The following is a 19,474-nucleotide window of genomic DNA, read 5'->3' on the forward strand; positions in this document are numbered from 1 at the left end:
GTATTAAGCTGACACCTAAAATATATCTTTGCCAAATGAACTCGTGACCAAGTTCTGCATTCCTGCATGATGGACTTTGATGTACAGGCGTGTTTGTCTTCGTATACATATATGAACACAAAACACAAAAACCCATTGCATCCTCTGGTTTTAGAAAACAGAACATTATTTTTCCCAGCAGCAGCTTTCTCAAAAGCAGCAGTAGAGTGATTTTTGGTTTTACCATTTTGTTCTTCAGAAATAAGTATATAGGGAACCATATATTTGACAAAAAGACAGCCAAATAACTACAAATTCTTGCAACTAGTAAGTAAATTCATTGTCAAAAACTCACAGTAGTGAATGGGTCTGCATATTCTGTTTTTGAAATTTACATTTATTTGAGAATGCTTTTACCCACAGCTAAGACTGAAAACCAAAAACACAGGGTGTGCTTTCTGTTGGAAGGGAATGGCATCAGCATCTTGACTCACCACCAGCTCTTTACATATATGGCAGACAAGGAACGGGAGCAGACAGCATCAACAGGAGCACCCAACATCACAGAAGATTTCTGCAACCCAGGCCCAAAGGATGAAATTTGGAATATGCTATCATTTGAAAATGCTTGTGAATCACAAAAAATGCAATCGTAACACTAACTAACATGTTATGGGTTGCCATAAGCATATTCAAATAACATACTTCTGCTGTGTACATCTCCACAAACCTTTTTGAAGAATATCTTATTTTCATGACTTGCATCTGACAGTTTATTCAAGAGATGGATAATTATTTTTTTACTTTCAGTGTAAACTATTTAATATATATCTTCTTAAATTGTCTTTTTTTTTTTTTTTTTTTTTTTTTTTTTGACAATATAATTTACTAATTCTGGACAGATTTAACAGATCATCAAATACACTTGCAAAGTGTGGATATTCCCAGTCTTGTCCAGTAAATTAGTGTTTTCTTTTTTTTTTTTTTTTTAATCAAATTAATATTGCTAAATGATATTTTCATTTTCAGATTTTATGAAATTTCTAACCTGTAGTATGTGAGTTTGTGTGTGTATACACAGTATGCATGATTATCATACTAACAAAAGTTAGGTAGGGTCAGTGCAAACACCTTCTACTATTTTAGATCTCATGATTAGGCAATTCTGGCACAGGACTGTGACTTTACAACAGAAGAGATGGAAGTTGGCGTACAGTAAATATCAAAGAGAGAATGAGAAGGGGCAAATGAAGCTTAAAATGGAGGCGTATGTGTGGAAAATACACAGATAGATGGGAAGGTGACTATGTTTGGAAATAACGCTTTCTGAGAGGTGGAAGGATAAACAGAAGGAAAGAGATTTCACAACTGCATTTACTTTTGCAAACAGTCTCACTTATCTCTACAAGTACCTTGTGCCTTGCTGTCTGAAGAAGTACCTTCTGCAGCTGAACAAGATTTGATTCTAGTCAGGGAACTCTGTAGGTCTCCTGCATCGATTTAGTCACTGCCACAGAAGAATTTTGGCACCTCAGAAGCGGAATACCCAAACAGAGCCCAGGTTTTTAATCTTGGATGTGGCCCAATGGGATAACTATCAGCTCTCACTGAATGCCCACCTGAACCATTAAATTTACAGCTCTTTCTGTTTGGGCAAATCCTCCCATGTGAATGGCACTCCACAAAATATCATACAGCTACACTGCCAAATACACCTGGAAATGGGGAAGGGGATCAGGAATTTAAGTTCTCATTCATGTGCTTTCATGACAACTTTGTTAAGTTTGGCCATTTAGACTTTAAGATGGTTTTAATATATTGGTAAATAGAGGTCAAGGAAAAAAAAAAAGTGAAAGGTGACAAACAAGGAGACAAGGATGGTGAAGTATTTTTCCTACAAAACTTTTCCAACACTACACAGCAGCCTCTGTGACCACAAAATAAACAAAAGTAGATTCTTTAGAGTGAAACCATTGCTACAGATAGTTTTTAAAGTCAAATTAATTTTTAATTGAAGCCAGGGGAAATCAATTAATCCTTTTCATGAATTGAAATAGATGATCACACACAGTAAGCTTTATCTCTGCATGTAGAGAAAAATAGAAAGTCACCTACACTGTTTCCCTTGTTGTATAAAAACATTGTAGTTTTCCTTTCAGCAATGTTTCTCCTTAGCCAAAAAGATACTATCCTGTATTTTAGACAGTGCCATAGTTTGAGTTAACTGTGTTACTCTCACTTCCACCTTTATTTGTCTTGCATTCCCTTTCCTTAAATGTTTTGTATTATAAACGTTCTGTGAATTCAATATGATAGAGCTGAGGTGACCAGCATGCTGAAAGTACTTATACTTTGTATAAACTGTATTGCTTACATGTATTATGATCCATGAGATGAACACTCAGTGAAAGGTCAGGTATCTTTAGTTACTCAGAGGGAAAACTGATGCTCACAAAGAGCTAAGAACAAGCTGCTTTCATTATCCTTCACAGCATCAACTTCAACGGCCCGTAAATGGCACAGAATCTGCATTTTCCTCTAATAGCGCTGCGTCAAATCTTTGCCACATTAAGCAATACACTTACTGCTATAGCTTTTTTCATGCACACATTCTACCCAGTTTTCTTGGTACTCTGGTGCTAGTACTTTGAGACAGTAATTACACCTGCACTTTGTGTTGTACACGTATATTGCACCCTGATTGTACACACCTCCCAACCTTCTTTTGGATATGAGAGTTTCCAGGTCTTGAGACAAGTGCATCAAATCAAATGGCAACTACCAGTCTGGTTGCGTGACAGGGAAAAAGTCTAAATCATGAGTAATCTTTGCTAGCAGCGATGCTTTGAGCATGGGACTTCTTTTAGAGGCACATCTCCAGGTGCACACCTGTGCCATGGCCTCTTTCCAGCTTCTATGGCCTACGCCTTGGGCACGTTGGATGCCAGAGCAGGCAAGGCGACAGCACTGCACTGTAAGTGTGTGGGAAACAGGGGAGGGCAGATCAGGAGGCTCAGGTACAGTACATTGGGCTTGGCAGGTCTGAAAAGCACTGGTTCAGTGGGGGTACGTTGTGCACTGCAGTGACTAACTAGGCTCCTTGTTCTCTTACATAGCCTAATGGCCACTATGTCCAAAGTTACTTTGGCGGATTATCTGGGTATTAAATTCAATTCTAATGGGCATACATATAGTAAATGGAAAAGCACAAGTCAGAAATTATTTGTGAAACAGGACATAAGGTTGCATTTCTTTCAGGGAAATTAGTCTGTAAGTACCACCAAGATGTTATGGCAAAACATAGTTGATCTCAAAATGGCTAGTTGCAAAACACAGTCATTAATTGTTACTAAAGGTTAACACACTAAAAGAGAAACTTTATTGATAATAACATAAAAATAGCCAACTCTTGTTGTGTACATGCTGACTTGTACAGTGTAATTATTGCAGCACATAATAGTTTTATGCTGTTACAAATTCATCATTTTAGGCCGCGCTTTTAGTTCTGTACATATGTTTCCATGTTTGTAAACATTTTGTAAAATCTTACCAAATTAACATGGGCTAAAATTCAGGATTTGATCTACAAAAGAAGCTAAGGTAGCCAGAAAAGTACAGCTTAGTGTTAGGAATTGAACGAATATTGAATGTGAAACATCTTTCAAAGCAGACATGGAATGCATTATAAAAAATATACAATTAAACAAAGAAAGAAAACCTCAAAGAAACAAAGACCATACTTCTGAGTGGCCTACCATAAGAAATATTATTTGCAGGCTTTGCTTGTAGGGCAGTACGGTGGTAGGTGCAACAAGGAGAGGGTGTGCATCCTCTTTCTCTCCCCATCAAAGAGCAACTGAGTTCAAAACCAGGCAGACTGAACCTTTTGAACTGTGTGACTAATATATGAAGTCCACCAGACTGCATTACAGAACAGACCCACCCAAAATCTATGTGCAGCTTTGCTGAAGCTAGGTCTTGAAGGGCAAGGGAAAATTACACTGTGATAAGCAAATCATAAGGTTACCAACAAGAATTATAGATGCAGCCCCCAACACAGTGCTTTGGGTGGTTTATGATGGGGGCAGCCTGGCTGTGCATCCCCTTAACTAAGCAGGATGGACAATAGAAAAACAGGCCAACATTTGTGGTTATTCCAGGCTAGGGGAGCTCTCTAAGTGTCTTGCTGGATCCCTCAGACAGATGGAAAAAATACCATGTCATTCTGACTGCAGGAATCAGCAGATTATCAGGACAGTTATTTCAGTAATAATACATAGAGAATAGTCTACGTTTTATAAATATGACCTTTTTAAAATGGCACAGTCTTTAAAAGAAATCACTCAGCTGGTAAGTTTGCCTTTTAGTGCTGTATCTTTTTTTTCTGTTTTCATACATCTCTTTTTCAAACGGTGAAAGAGGCACCTAAGTACCTCAGATTATCCTGCAACATTGTTAAACAATTCTTTTTACGTCTGATCGATATTAGTGATCCAGCATTAACAAATCTTTATTCTACTATTTCAATCATGCATAAAACATGAATAAACTTGTTTCATTCATGTATTGGAAACATATAAAAAGCTCTTCCAGAATGTTATCTATTAAAAAAAAAAAAAAAAAAAAAAAAAAAAAGGAAAGGATTTCAACAAATTCCAGAAATAAGGTCCAAACCATTTTTTTTTTCCTGAGTCTGACTTTATTTTCATTGACATGTCAAACATATATTTCTTTGGCATTAGCTACTTTTCTCAGAAGCACTATTACACACTGCCATCAGAATCGACTCTTTTCAGAATAACTTGTCAAAATATCAGATTTCATAATTCTTTCAGAAACTTTTGTAACATTTTAGCCTAGAGATCTGGTATGAATGTCTCTTCATCAAGCAGATCAGTGTTCAAACAGACATACTTTAATCATGAAGATATACAAAAACGGAAAACAATTCAGGTAGTTTACTTTGTGAAACCAGAAAGTCTATAAGCAGCTCATTGCAACATTAAACACCCGTGTGCAGAAAAACAAACAAACAAACAAAAAACAGCTGCCAAAATTCTCCGGGTTGTTTGAAACATCTAGGATGACAGATCAGAAAACTGGTACTTAATGGAGATTCTCACTGTGGAAATTCATCACTTTAAGAGTCTAGAACTGTGTCTCGGAGGAAAAGTTTTTTAACTACAAAGCAAAACAGAAAGAGTATTTCATTTCAAAATGTGTTTTGTTTTCCAGTAAGCATTAGCTTGTGATATAGCAGACGAGTAATTTTCTGTGAAAGAGAGAAAAAGCTAGTTGTACTGCAGTCTAGTTCACAGCATTGGTTCTACAATAGATTTGTCCACCTTGTGACTGAGGTACTACTTAAATCAAGGTGCCCTGTGCTTATTCAGTATTTTTATGTTTTGACCAAAACCAGATCTCATGAAAGGCAATTCTAACAATCAAAATAAATTCCAATCTGTGAAGAGACTTGGTAGCCATTTTGGTGGTGGCAGCCATCTTGGGGCAGAATAGATTTAAATAGCTGAATTTCCAGAAATTACTAATATTTTGCAAAGTTGACAGTCATAATATAATCTTGAAAACTGCCAGCTATTCCATGAGAACTGGGGGAAGGGTACGGCAATCTATCACTCTATGACATGTAAACACAAGAAAAAATCATTTATATCTCACGTTTTTTGCTTACAAAAAAAAAAAAAAAAAAAAAAAAAAAAAAAAAACTAAAATAAGTCCCTAGTAGAACCCCCTTTTCAAGGTCATAAAGTAGATCAAGAATAAGCCATGTAAGAACGACAGCTCTTGAGATTTCATTGCAAACTTAATATATGATGAAGTTTGGACATTTTAAGTGCTTACACGTGGAAAGACAGAGGATGTAAAAGCACCCCAAGATACCACCTCTAAGAATAAGAGCCCTGTGTGACTTGTAACCCAAGTGAATGATGTGGGAATGGGGTTGTGTTTTTCCAGACGGGAGTTTTGTCGCTCAGGACCCCATCGCGGTGCGTGGTGCCCATTTTAGGGGCCTCGCCCACGGACGAGGCACGGTCCCGGAGGGCGCCCCAAGCCACGCACGGCGGCACCCGGTAACAGACAACAACGGGAAGAGACGGCGAAAGTGAGAACACGCCTCAGGTTTTATTCCCCCTCAGAAACCGCCGGGCGCGCAGGAAGGAGTTACGGTTACAAGGGGAGGCGAAAAAAAAAAAAAGAAAGGCTGACTTGTCCCTGAAATTTTATTTTTAATCGGTAAAGGTGCAGAAAGGTTGGGGCGGGCAAAGAGGGGGGAGGGCCGTGCCCCGCTCCCGAGGAGGGGCAGGGGAGGGCTGCGAGGAACCGCGCCGGGTGCCGGCCGGGGGGCGAGGGGCTGCCGAGGGCTGTGTCCCCGCCCCCCCCCCCCCGTCCCGCGCGCAGCAGCCGTTAGGGCCGTTACCGCTCCCACTTTCGAACTGATTCAAACCGGGGCGCGGCCCCGCCCCGGGCCGCCAATCCCCTCGCGCCCCCCGCCCCGCGCGGCCCCGCCCCCCTCCCTCCGGGGGGGGGCAGCGCGAGAACAAAGAGCTCCCCCTCCCCGCCCTGCCCCCCCCGCACGTGGGGCGCCAGGCCCCGCCCCCCGGCCCGCCCCGCGCCGCGCCTGATTGGCGCGAGGGGGCCCCCCGTCCGCGCCCGTCCAATCGGGGCGGCGCGCGGCGCTCGCCAATGAGCGCGACGCCGATTGGGCCGCCGCGTTTGGCGCTCGGTGCGGGAGGGTGAAGCCGGCGGCCGGCGGCGGCGGGGCGGCAGAGCGGGCGGGAGGGCGGCGCGGGCGGAGCGGGGCCGGGCTGCCGGCGGCGGCAGCGGTGAGAGGCCGGGGCGGGGGTGAGTAAGGCAGCGAGCCGCACGGCGGGGCGGGAGCGGCTATTTATAACCGGGGAGGGGGCGAGCGGGAATAGGGGAGGGGGCGAGGCCCCGCGGCGAGCCGCCCCTCGGCCCCGGCGCCCAGCGGCGGGGGGACGCGGGCGCGGCGGCGGCCGGAGGCGGCGTGCGCGGGGCGCCCTTTGTGTGCGCTGGCCCCGGCCCAGCGCCGCCGTTCCCGCGGGGCCCTGCCCCAGGCACGGCCGGGGGTCTCCCCCCTGCCCTCGCCCCTCCGGGATCCCCCCCCGTGGTGTCCGCCGGGCCCCGGGAGCCCGCCCGGCCCGCCCGGGGCTGGCACGGGTGCGCCCGGCCGCGTGTGCCGCGCCGTGCCGGAAACCGGGGCAGCGGGCAGCGGGGCTCGGCGCGCTATTGTCCTGCGGGGCAGCTGCCGCCTCCCGCCGGGATCCTAACCCGGGGCTCGGGGCGCCTGCTGGGCGCTCGCCCCGGCGGGTCTCCCGGTCCCTAGGGACTGGGGTCTGCCAGGGCGCTGCGCCCGGGTTGGTAGCCGGGTGCCTGGGGTGAGCTGCAAGGCGGCCAAGCGCGGGCGCAAAGAGCAGCACTGAAGGCAGGAGGTGTGAGGGAAGCTGGCCTCGAGCAGCACGTGTGTGGTCCGAGAGCGGTGAGGAGGTCGGCACGTTGTAGCATCGTGCGCGTGTGGGTTCGGTGTCGCCAGGTATTCTTCGCGGTGATTCAGAAATTACTCGTAGCGGGCTGAGTGTGAGGCAGCAGGAGTGGAATAATGGGCTTGTGCCTCGCTGAAGTCACCTACACGAAGTTACAAACCACCGTCTTCGTTTTACTGGAACTAGAGAAAAGTTTTTTTTTTAATTTTTAACTGTAGGGCTGAAAGTTCAGATGCTTTGTCTCTAAGAAAAAGCATGTAACAATTTGAATGGAGCTGTTCAATTGTTGCAGGATAGATTTGTCTTTGTGTAAGTCTGGCGGCTGCAGATCCAGCTGTTATAAATTTGGCTCATATTAACGTGTGTATCAGTGAACGTTTTACCAGTACTTTTAGCACGAGCTTCGCTTCTAAACTGGGATTTCCTCACGGATAAGTTTTCTCTTTCTCAGGGGTTGGCACACTCAGATTCTTTATGTGACTTATAAAAATTTATGAGTCTTTATAAGAAAATGTCATTCTTTGTTTGTCCCCAGTGTCTATATCAAATTGAGAGTCTGGGGAATGTTTATTTGTGGTAACAATAAAGCATCTTCAGAAGGGTGAGTATTATTTGTCCACAGCGTACAATAGCCACTCTTGCTTTAGATTAGATTATTAAAATATGAATATTAAAGATGTTCGGTATCTTTCAGGCATCATGCTTCCAGTACTTTAGAAGATGTGACTGAAAAGTTTTATGCGATGTGGCAAGTGTTTTAACTTTGATAGGTAGTGGTTTGTTACTTACTTGCTTTAAGTTTATTATGTCAAAATGTTACACTTCATGTTACAGAGTATTCCTTAAAAAGAAAAAAAAAGAGAGGAAAAGGTACACTTTTTCCTTCCTCTATTGACAACAGGAACTGAAGTGTAATTAAAGGCTAAAGAATGTATGGAGAAATCTGTGGTAGTAAAATGTTCTGTGAGGTGTCAGTAGATATTTTCTACTGGATAACTGTAAGAATTCAAGACTGTAATCTAGGACAAAAAACTGGGGAGAAGAAAATTAAGACATTTTTAATATGTAATCTTACCTTGAAAAGTGACAGACACTGAAAATCCATATAATCAAAAGAACATAAAATGTCTTTGCTCAGTTTAAAATGAGCTAAAACAGTAGTCTGTCAGCTTAGGCTGGATACTCGAAATTCAAACTTCTGTTTTTCCTTGCTGTATTTTTTCTTCTCTAGTAGATATAATTGCCAACCAGCTGAAATATGGTAAGTGATTTAATTGAAGACATGCCTTTAAATGGATTTGTGTTTGTTCTGTAGCATTGCAGCATTCATAGGTGAAATGTAAATGTATTCCTGCACTTCTGCTTATCTGCAAAGAAACTTTGGCTTCATGAGCAGGGAATTCTTGCACTACATTAGTGAATGCAGTGACTGTATAAATGGAGAGTGCAAGCTAACTGATACTTTCTGTAATTTCTGAATAGCTGGTGCACTCTAAACGTCCTCTTGAAATTAGTAAGAAAAAAATAGAAAATAAATAAAAAAAATAAACCTCTCCTTGTCACCATTCACAAAAAGATTCTACCTCTTCAGCTGTATACATCATGTATACATCCTAATAAATTTCACAGCTGTAATGTTCAAAGTTGAACAACATTTTTAAATGGCAGCACTACCGTCATGGGGAAAAGCTATTTTAAAAAATGGCTGCAATACTGACAGAAGGTATATTTAACAAATGTTTGCTTTAAGTTGTTCTTGAGCAAAAGTAAGGTGGAAAACTTTAGTGTTGTCCTTTGAATGTTCAGTGCTTCTGTGGTTAGCTGCAATGCATTGTAGCTGACTTGGAGAAATACCCGAAATTTTAGGGGAAATAACATTTTCCCCAGCAGAGATCCTGAAAATCTCAGGAGCAGGATGTGGCCTTTGCTAAGCGAGGAATATTCAGAAGTTTACTGAATCAAGCAGGTCATCATTACAGAATTACACACCCAAGGAAATTTCATTTTATCAGATTAAAGAAATGTTGAAGAAATGGACTACGTACTGTGAATATAATTCGTAATGGTTTCATGAATTGTTTGAATAGCACTTACCTTAGGAAACAAGACTACTGTTAACAGAAGCTGTAGGACAATAATAGGAAGATTATTTTTAACTGTAATGTTCTCTAATGGTAATGTTGCTACCAGCCTTCTAATTTGCTGATAGTATGGAGGTGGAAACTGGTGCTGAGCTCCTTGAAACGATGGCTGACAGCATTTATGCTGTCTGTATCTTTAGATGTATTTCATATGTGTATCTGTATATTTAACATCCATAACTTGCTATTCTAGAATATTTGTGCTAAATTAGTCTTTAAACAGATGAATTATTCTAGTGGTGGCATAGCTCAGGTGATAATTTCAGTTAAGCTTTGTGCTTGGGAGAAGGAAAGGTGAGATAAAGAAACAAAGCCTTGTGTAAAATGGGTGCAAAACGGAGAGATGTTTTACAGGGGAAAAACAAGGATGTCAGTTCCAATTTAGCAGATTGCTTGGATTTGTTTTTTAGATCTAAGTATATGCTCAAGATTTTTGTTGAGTTAAAGATTGAAAGGAAAAAAATGTAAAAAACTATTAAATAGGTATTCTGTCTGTTCCCACAGAGATCAGTTAAAGGCTCTGGGATGAAGCTGTGAGTTGCTTGCTATCTATGCATGAGGTGAAACTCAAGAGTGAAATTTGTTGAAGGAAGAAGTAGGTTCTATTGAGGTCCAAGCTAGCAGCACTGAAGTTTTCTAAAAACACAGTAGTTGCAATGCAATTTTCTGTAACTGATAATAGTAGGTAGGTTGTTTGTTGCAGGCTTGTTCTAGCTGTGCACCTAGATTCCCATTAAGATTGTAGGCTTGAGGTCTGGGTCCTCAAATGACAGTGAGAAAAATGCCTCCAATATTGGAGTAAGTATTTTAAATTAAAAAGGTAAATGTGGGTAGAGGCAACTCTAAGGAAGAGGAGTGAAAAGTAAGATTTTCACTTGCATATAGCATTGACAATTTCAACGTAATTTAAAAAAAATAGTGAAGAAAAATTCTTTGATATTACTAATTATTTAACCACAGACTTGTAAATTGATTTCCATTTAAAGAAAAAAAAGAGGATGTCTTTCAGATGTCACTATGGTGTCCAGAAAAAGTATATTAAAAAAAAAAAGATTATTGTGGATTCCTTATTTTAGGAATCTTTTGGTTACCTGGCTGAAGTGTGGATGTAGAGTGTTTTGGTGATCGTACCTCTGTTCAATTGGTGAAGAGCACTATTGTAGTGGAAAGATTCATAATGCATATAGTGCTTCCTTTCTAATGGTAAAATCAGGAGTACTTTTAAGGTGAGAAGACCATCTGGAAATGTAGTTAGATACCAGGCATGTTCTAACTGCTTCAGATAACAATAACAATGTAGTGATGTGAGTGGATCAGTGCAATATTGGCAATTGCTTGAAAATGTGACGTAGTTCTTCAAAATGTCTTTCAGATACCTCAGTTGTTAATATAATCTTAGATAAAGCTGTCAGTGCTGTCATCATTCTGTATGCAGATAAAGACTTCTCTGATATGCCATTTCAGGAGTACATATGAATTTGCCATTTTTTCACCTTTTTTTATATGTGTCTGGTGCCGGCTTAAATGATATATGTGTAGCTATGCAAGCAAAGTGGTGCACATTGCAGTCCATACTCTAGGCTTTCTAATATGTGAACTAAAAAAAAATAAATACTTGCAGGAGAGTGTGATTTCCTTATGTGTTAATTTTATTATTTTTAATCTAGACCCAGGCTGTTTCCTTTGTCAATTTCTGTTGCATCTGGTTCCTTCTTTCATTCTGCCTTTTCATGGTTGGTTCTGTTTCTCTGCTGTGTATTCTCCCTTTCACAGCCTGTGTGTTCAGTTTAAATCTCAAAGCAATTAGACATAACTTAAAGTATTTGAAAGGAAGCAAACTCAAATCTTACTAGTAAATGCATGTGTTTTAACTGTGAGCTGTTTTCCTTTCTATGTTTCTTAGGCTGAGTGGATCTGGTAAATTGTGTATTTCTTCTGTGTAGGTGTCTGATCTTACTTTCATCTAGTAAGACGAAATTTAAGAGATAGAACCTAGTTTGCTTTTTATGTGATAAATCAGGCTTGTTTTAGAAAGACCTGATATACCTGCAAAAACTGTACCATGGCAAATGGATTAAAGTCATTAAGTTGATTTTATGTACAACTTAAAACTAGGAAGAACGTTAAGTCTGTCCATTGCGTTAACTCTTCAGCTATCTGCCTGCCAATTTATGCTATGTTTTTAGTGAGTATTTTTAACTAGTGTGTTTAGTGGAAAGTTGAATCCATTGTTTAAATATTGGGAGAGAAGATTGACATATGTTGTTTTAGTGTTAAAATAGTTTGACCATTACTGGTGTTCAGTATATCATTGCTTTGAAACCGGGGGACAGAAATGGTCCCAGAGCCATGGAACTACTCATAATTCTCATCTGTAGCCTAAGGTAGCTGAGTTCTCACTGGAGTGTTTTTTTTTTTTTTTTTTTTTTTTTTTTTTTTAAGTTAAACTGTTTCTCATTAATTCTCTTTATTCTTTAAATAAAGATTCTAGAAAAGCAGGATCTTTTTTTTTTTTTTTTTTTTTTTCCCCCTTTATAAGCAATATTTAATCTGCTGATGAATTAATCACCGTATGCTTTTTAGAATAGGGATGCTCTGTATTAAACCCAGTTGTTTTGAGAGCTTTAGGGATGAGAGTTGGCTAAGTAACTCTTGGTTGCTTTCATTGTTTGAAGTTTGTTTTGGAATTGCTCAGACAATTTACAAATATTCTAAATACACATTCAGCTCCAAAATTTGACACACTTATCTGCAATAAATTCTATATGACTTGTCTGCATAAATGGTTGTGTAATGTCTTTGAAAGTTTAAGCTATTTGCCTATGCAGAGGAAGAGGTATGTTATAGCTATTGAACTGCTTAATTGTTATGTGGCAGGATTTTTTCAGTTTGGAGTGTGGTTTGCTTTTGTGTGTGTGAATTGAACTGAAGAACTTTTAGGTATTTTAATGTATTTAGAGTAAAAACAAAAAAGGTGTGTCCACAAAACTAGTTAGGGTGGAATAGTCACTGAACTCCAAATTCACACCCCAAATTATTTTGCCTGTGTAGACATGCGTTAGATGCTTGCAGCAAGTGCTATTTTTTCTGCTAGATTTATCCAGGGTATCAAAAAGGTTTGAATTTTAAGAGGTGGAGGTGTTAGGCAACAGAGGTTATTTGGAATGTACAAGGGAGTCATCTAACTCCTCTGGGCATCTGAATGAGTGTGAGGGGAGAGATTTGGAGGTAGGCATTTGAGCAACTGAGAGTTTAAGTTTTATGTCTAAAGCTTTACCGTCTCCTGACAAACAGCCAGGCTTAATCTTATGTTAGAGGTGTGGAATGGTTTTAATGGTCACTTATAAAGAACATTATAAAAATAAGGCTTGAGACTCATTGCTGTTCTTTTATTTGGATTTTTACATCATATTTTTTGGTGGGGGGGCGGGGGATCCAAATAGTCTCACTTGTGCCTGCAAATATAGTTAAAAACGTAAGTGTAGATAAAAATTAAAAAAATAGCTTTATTAGCTGATATTGCCTAAACTGAAGTGAGATTTCAGTTCCAATTTTGGTTTGATTTTTTCATTAAAAAGAAAAAAATCCCCGGTGGTTATAATTTCCCTGTTTTCTACTCACCTTCCCCCACATCCCTAAGTACTTAAGTTTATCACTTCTATTTCTCAAACAGTATTTTTCTAGAAGTATCATATGTTTAACTGTTCTGGGAGAAATATCATTGAAATGATTGCTTCTTACATGATATTCAGTAATTACATTTTGTCTTTTTTTTTTTTAAATTCTATTTTATCCTGAAACTGTTGGGATACAGTGAAAGGAATTTATTTTTGAAGGGAAGTTTTGAAAGCTACAGGTTAGCATGAGCAAACTGCTTCAGAACTCTAGTAAAGATTTATATTTATATATATTTAATGGCTGTCTGAAAACAAATAATACTTTTTTTTGTCCTACTCATATTTAAGGAAGTATATTAGGAACTCATTGAAATTATATATTAACAGACTCTTTAGTTTTCTTCTTTATTAAAGAGAATGAAACCCTTTCCATTGTCTTTACTAGTAAATGTCGTAAATGAAGAACTTCCCTCAAATGAGATGGCTTAAATGTAAATCCAAAGGCAGTGTACTACTGGGAAAAAAAAAAGCCCTCAAACCATTGTCTTCCATCCTTACGGTTGGTGGTAAATCTGCAATAAACTGCATTTCTGGTACAGTTCTGTTGTTGGATTTTACTCAGGTGCTTTGTGTCTGTTCAACCTGTAGTTGGGGCGAAAAGTTTTAAAAATGACTGGGGAATTTTGTCAAGACTATGTATATTCTTACCTGTTTCATTTTGCATTTTCTTAAACATGTTTGAAGTAGATTGATTACAACTATTTTAGATGCTAAAAAAAGTTTGGGATAAATTTTATGAAGTACTTGCAGAATGTTTGGGTTATTTATAAGCTCTGAGTTTAACATGCTGGTAGATAAGAATAAAATAATAAGGATAAAGAGATGTTAAATAACCGGTTATTACTTACCTTTCATAGCTTTCTAACACAGAAAATAAAAGATTCTAATGTAAAAATAGTAAAAAATAAATAAAATTAAGATTCCTACCCCTTTTCCAGGAAGGAAAAGGGAGTGGAGGAGTGTTTCCTCCTCTTTTCATATTCAAGATCTGTTTTACTCCTCATTCTTCTCTTTCGCTGTTCCATGCTGTGGTAAAGATGGCAGTGTTGTTTTTTTTTTTTTTTTTTTTTTTCCTTGGTTTGGGGCTTTCTAATGTCTGCCTAGTTAGTTTATATTCTTTTCAGGAGTTTCTACAACTATTATTCAAGCAACATAGTGTTAAACTGTGAGAATGAACTATTAGGAGAAAGCAAGAAATAAAATACTGTGGGAGGAAAAGTAATACGTTTAAAAAAAAAAAAAATGAGATGGGGGAAAATGCTTGAAGAAAATGTCAGTTCTTAGAGCACTAGAACTGACTTGTTTCCTTCCTGTCTTGATTTACTCTCATGTAAGCATCTCAGAAAATAGCGGTATGAGTTTTAGTATGAGTTGAGCGCATTCAGAAATCGATCCGCAATCTTAGGCGGTTAGTGCTCTCAGGAGTTGGAAATTGAATGTGTAAGGCCAGAGTTTCACAATGCAGTTAGGTGGGGACAGTAGAAATGGATGCTCACTTTTCTTCAGTGAAGAGACATAAGGTGTTTTCAGCCAAAGGACTTTCTTGCTTCTGTCAGTGACTGGCTATGAAAATACTCATGCTGTTGGGAGGGAAATGATAGCACAGATGCATGAGCAAGTGGTAGGTAAAAGTCTTTTAGTAGCAATGTCAGCAGAAAGTAGCAGTGACACTTGAAAGTCCAAGCCATCTGTACAGGTTTTGTCTGGTATAATCTTTGGTCAGTGATGAGAAACTTTTTTTTTGAAAAGGTTCACTTAAATGTTAAAAACAGATGAGAAATGATGATTGATTAAAGTAGGCAGATGTGCCCAAAGCAAGCAGAAGTCATGAGTTAGGCATGGGGATGAAAACAGGGTTTTCTAACAGGTTGGTAACTGGACTGAAGGTTAGAATTCCTAATATCTAAAATAAAAGCGTATCCTAGCAAGGTCTAAGGATGCAATGCAGGACTGTAGCTACTGTGAAGTAACGTATATAATTATGTTATGTGGCTGGGACAGAGAACAGGCATGTCAGTGAGTTTTCTGAATTGTGGTTAACTACAGTGGCATCTCAGTGAATCTGCTGCTAGGTTTGGTAAGTCAGTGTCTGCATGGTTTTCATGATTTGTGTGTTGTTTTCTGCTTTTCATAAAATGAGAATTCGTACTGCAACATTTCATAATGCCAAGGCACTTGCAGACCTTTATGAGTATATTGCAGAAAGCATAACTAACTTAGTTATCTCTAAGAAATGTCACATATGATTTATGCTTGCCATTTGTATCAGAAGTTACGGTAAAGGATGTATGCAGAATGAGGCCGTCGGCCTTATTTTCATAGGAAGGCTGTAATCAGCCATTTAAAGGAAACTGATTACACCGATCAGCTCAGTTACAAGGTTTGGCCTGTGTTATAGTGAATTAGTAACCACTCCCAGATAGTCTTAGTTTGGGGAGTAATACTGCAAATAAACAAGAATTAATTACAGCTAATTTCTTTATTCAGCGTATGGTCATGCAGTTTTTAGACTAGGACACAAAAGGTAACAGTATGAACAAGTGAGTGAACAGCAGGCTGGCAATTCTGACAGAAGTATGTAGCTTAATTGGATTAAATATGTCATGAAAGTGTACTCGTAGTTCAATCATAGCCATTCAAGTAGATGTAAGAAAAAAGGGTGTGTATAGTTATTTTGTGTATGGTGGCTATGTGGATCGAGATAACATGTGATAGCCAAAAGAGTGAATATGCTGCAAAGTAGTGATTTTTTTAAACCTCTTTTGAAAGAGTGGTGAGATGTAAAGGATTATTCCTAATAAAGGAATGTGAAAGGGTAAGGGACCAGTTTAACAAGGAAGAGTAAGTAACTTTAAAACTTGACATGTAAAACTGATCTTTTTTTGAATAAGAAAACTTGCTGTTTTAAGTATGTTCTCAGAATTACTCAATGTTTTTAAAGCTATAAGGATTGACAAACACAGGAAAAAAAAGCTGGTGACTTTAGCATCAGACTGAATGTGGTAGGACTGGAAACATTCTGGAAGTGAAAGCAGAAAAATCAGTTGCTGACAGTGAAAATACGCTCCTGGATGAGTAATACCTTATAGGTAGCTGTAAAAGGGTGAAAATTTTAGCAAAGAAAAATGTTTTTGAATGTGAGCTGAAATACTTGCTTAAAGAATGTAGAAGAAATGTGAATAACCTTGAATATCCTGAAGTATCAACTGGGTACTATTAAGTTAAGGGGGTGCTGGTATAGTAACAAAAGGCCCAGAGAGTATTGTGCTTGGGAAGAAATAATTGAGAAGGCACAGCATTTCACTTGCAGGGAAGCAGGTCACAGCAGTTGCTTACAGTGCACGTGTACTCCTTGCTTATTGATAGCTTCTAGAATATGTTTAGGTTTTACTTAAATACTTTATTTCTTCTTTTTTATTTTTAACATTCTAGGGTGAAGATCAGGCTCCTGATCTTAATCACACCAAGAACAAAGTAAAGCTTTATTCACTTAAATTACAGTATGTAAAAGGTTGGCAAAGAATGACACTTCAAAGGCACAAAAGTTGGGCTATAAGAAGAACTCTATTAGAATATGAAGAAGGCTCACTCGAAAAAACATCCCTTTACAAGTCTTTCTCAGCTAATTTTCCCTTTACTTCCTTTCATTTTCCTTCACTTTTCTAGTCCTGCTCCCTTTGAAAAAGAAAAACAAAAACAACAACAAAACACACCTTTATTTTGGAGAGCCTGTTGCCCTGATACATTACTTCAGACAGTGAATGATGGTTTCTTGAAGCAGAACTTGCAAAGTTACTACTTTGACGCTGTTATGGTTTTAGAAAAAGTGATCTTTTTTCTGGCTTTGAAAGGAACACTGCATCTTAATTTCTTCATTTTAAAAACATTGGTAAGTTTCTGGAGAGTATGAAGCACAGTAGTTAGAATACATTTCTTAATTAGTAAAGAGCTTTCTTTGCCTTTTATGTTTTATATGAGGGGGAGCTGAAGGTTCCAACTGGTGTTAAGCAGAGACAGACTCTTCAAATGAACAAACACAAGATTGTAGTGGGAAGGAATATGTGAACGAGTTGGAGTTGTTAAAGGAGACTCTAGTACAAGGGGTGTTTATACTGATGAGAACAACCAGTGATTACACACCAAACTAAAGATTGTAATCTGATTAAGCTCCCAAACACTTTAATTCAGAAATTACTGTTCCCTTAATATTGTTTTCCAAATTACATGTAGCTGACTGAAATATCAAGAATTTTAGAGTGTAGTGGTGAATATTTCCATCTTCTGAAATATTAAATTGGAATTTAAACAGCACGCAAGCTTGGTAGCATCAGTTCTAAAAACAGTGTGGCCCTTGGTTTTGAGATGGCAGGCCCAGTTCAGAATTTTGTTGGCTTTTAGAATAGTTTAGGTTGGCAAGGAAATCTGGAGGTTATCTGATCCAGTCTCCCGTTCAGACAAGGCCAACACTGAAATTGCATCAGGCTATTCAGTGTCTTTTCCAGACCACTTTTAAAATGTTTTTGCGGATGGAGATTCCAGAACCTCTCTGCTTAATGTGTTCCTGTGCTGGACTGTACTTGCTGTGAAGCATTTTCTCCCTATGTTGAAGTGAAATCCCTCACTTGAGACTTGCTTGTTGACTTTGGTGCTCTTGTTTAGCACATATTAGCATGTCTCCATAGAAGGGCTAGAGTAGTACTCAAATTCTGTGGTCATCTGGATTTAGTGCTGATTTCTGAGACATCACACTGTTCATGGAATATTTGTTTAAATTCTTGAAATGACTTCCAGTTTTGATAAGGCCACAAAACAGATGAAAACGTAACATCTTTAAAAGAGGCTGTTTAGGAGTTTGGATCCCTACGTGTAGTTTCCTTCTAGTCTTTTTAAGAACAGACAGAACCATATTTTGAAGCCTTAGACTTGTACTAATAATAGAAAATGGAAAATAACTTTTGTTAACTGTTGATTTGAATATAGAGAGTTGTTGTGAATGGCTGTTATGGGATGTATGAGAAAAACTGAACTGTAAAGCTTGCATTAACTTCTCATTTGTTACAGACATCTTCTATACCTGTCCTCCACTGGCAGCTAACAGAGGCAAGTTATAGACTGTTTTGCCAGTCACTGAATCATTTTCAGGGTAATCTTTAGCTGATAGAGCAAGAGCAGGAAGCACAGTTCTTGAAAACTACTCACACAAGTATTTTGCCATGTTAACTGCTTTGATTGTGCATAGACTTGTAAAGAAAAAAAAAGATTACAGTGTGAATAGTATGGTACATGTGGTATGGAAGATAAATGTTCCAGTCTAAGGCAAGCTGGGGAGACTCTCAAGCAGCTTGCTGGTATCGACAGAAAGAGGCTTTGCTTCATACCCATGACCCTGTCTGCATGGCTCTTCCCTGCCAGTTGTGTGTTGGCTCTGCCAGCTTGAGTAATTTTGACTTTCTGGTCCAGTTCAAGACCAGTCAGCCTCTTCTGAGGGGGGAAAAGGTCTGATTTAGCAGAACTAATCATCACAATCAAACTTACCATATTTGCCCTCTAAATCTATCAGAGATGCAGAGATAATGTAGGCAGATAATGAAGAGAAGAAATGTATGCCATTTTATGATTCCATTGCCCTTCCCAATTCTAGCCAAGAAGTACATGAGGACATATGTCATCACCTTCCAAAAGCAAATGGATGTGTGATTGTGCTGTTAAGTCCTGGTTAAGTTGCAATGTTCTTCCTCAAAATTAAATTGTATTAGGCAACTGTTAATACACTAGTAAATACTGATGTTGCACGTTGGGGAGGAGGGAGTGCACTGGCCTTGAATGTGACAACTTTTAAGCTGTTATCTCAAAGAAACAATACTGTAGTGACAGACTGCCAATTTCGAAAGGATTTCACTACTTAAAATGTATTCTAGTGTTGCAAATGCTAATTGCAAGTAACTGGCAGTACTATAATAAATACGAGCTTAATTGTGATGAGACTGCTTGTAAGAAAAATGTCTATTTATAGTAGCAGCAAACCTGCTTTCGATGCTGCCATATTACCTGGAAGGTCTGTCTATGGCTGTTACCTATCTGTCTGGGTATTAGGGCTGGTGCTAACATGCCTTGGTGCCCACGCTGCAATTGGAACATAGGCTTTTAATTCTAC

The 19,474-nt window shown here is 39.2% G+C and overlaps 1 protein-coding gene across 3 annotated transcripts in view; it reads left to right on the forward strand.

Moving 5' to 3' along the window:
* The first annotated feature begins 6,799 nt into the window (after window positions 1-6,799).
* The window catches only part of EZH2 (enhancer of zeste 2 polycomb repressive complex 2 subunit), a 56,120-nt gene continuing 43,445 nt past the window's right edge, over window positions 6,800-19,474 (forward strand). For all 3 annotated transcript variants that reach the window (XM_032182639.1, XM_032182640.1, XM_032182641.1), the window contains exon 1: window positions 6,800-6,843. The gene's annotated coding sequence lies outside the window, so the exon portion shown is untranslated. The remainder of the gene's footprint in view (window positions 6,844-19,474) is intronic.

The sequence above is a fragment of the Aythya fuligula genome, chromosome 2 (genome assembly GCF_009819795.1).
Source record: "Aythya fuligula isolate bAytFul2 chromosome 2, bAytFul2.pri, whole genome shotgun sequence".
Taxonomy (NCBI): domain Eukaryota; kingdom Metazoa; phylum Chordata; class Aves; order Anseriformes; family Anatidae; genus Aythya; species Aythya fuligula.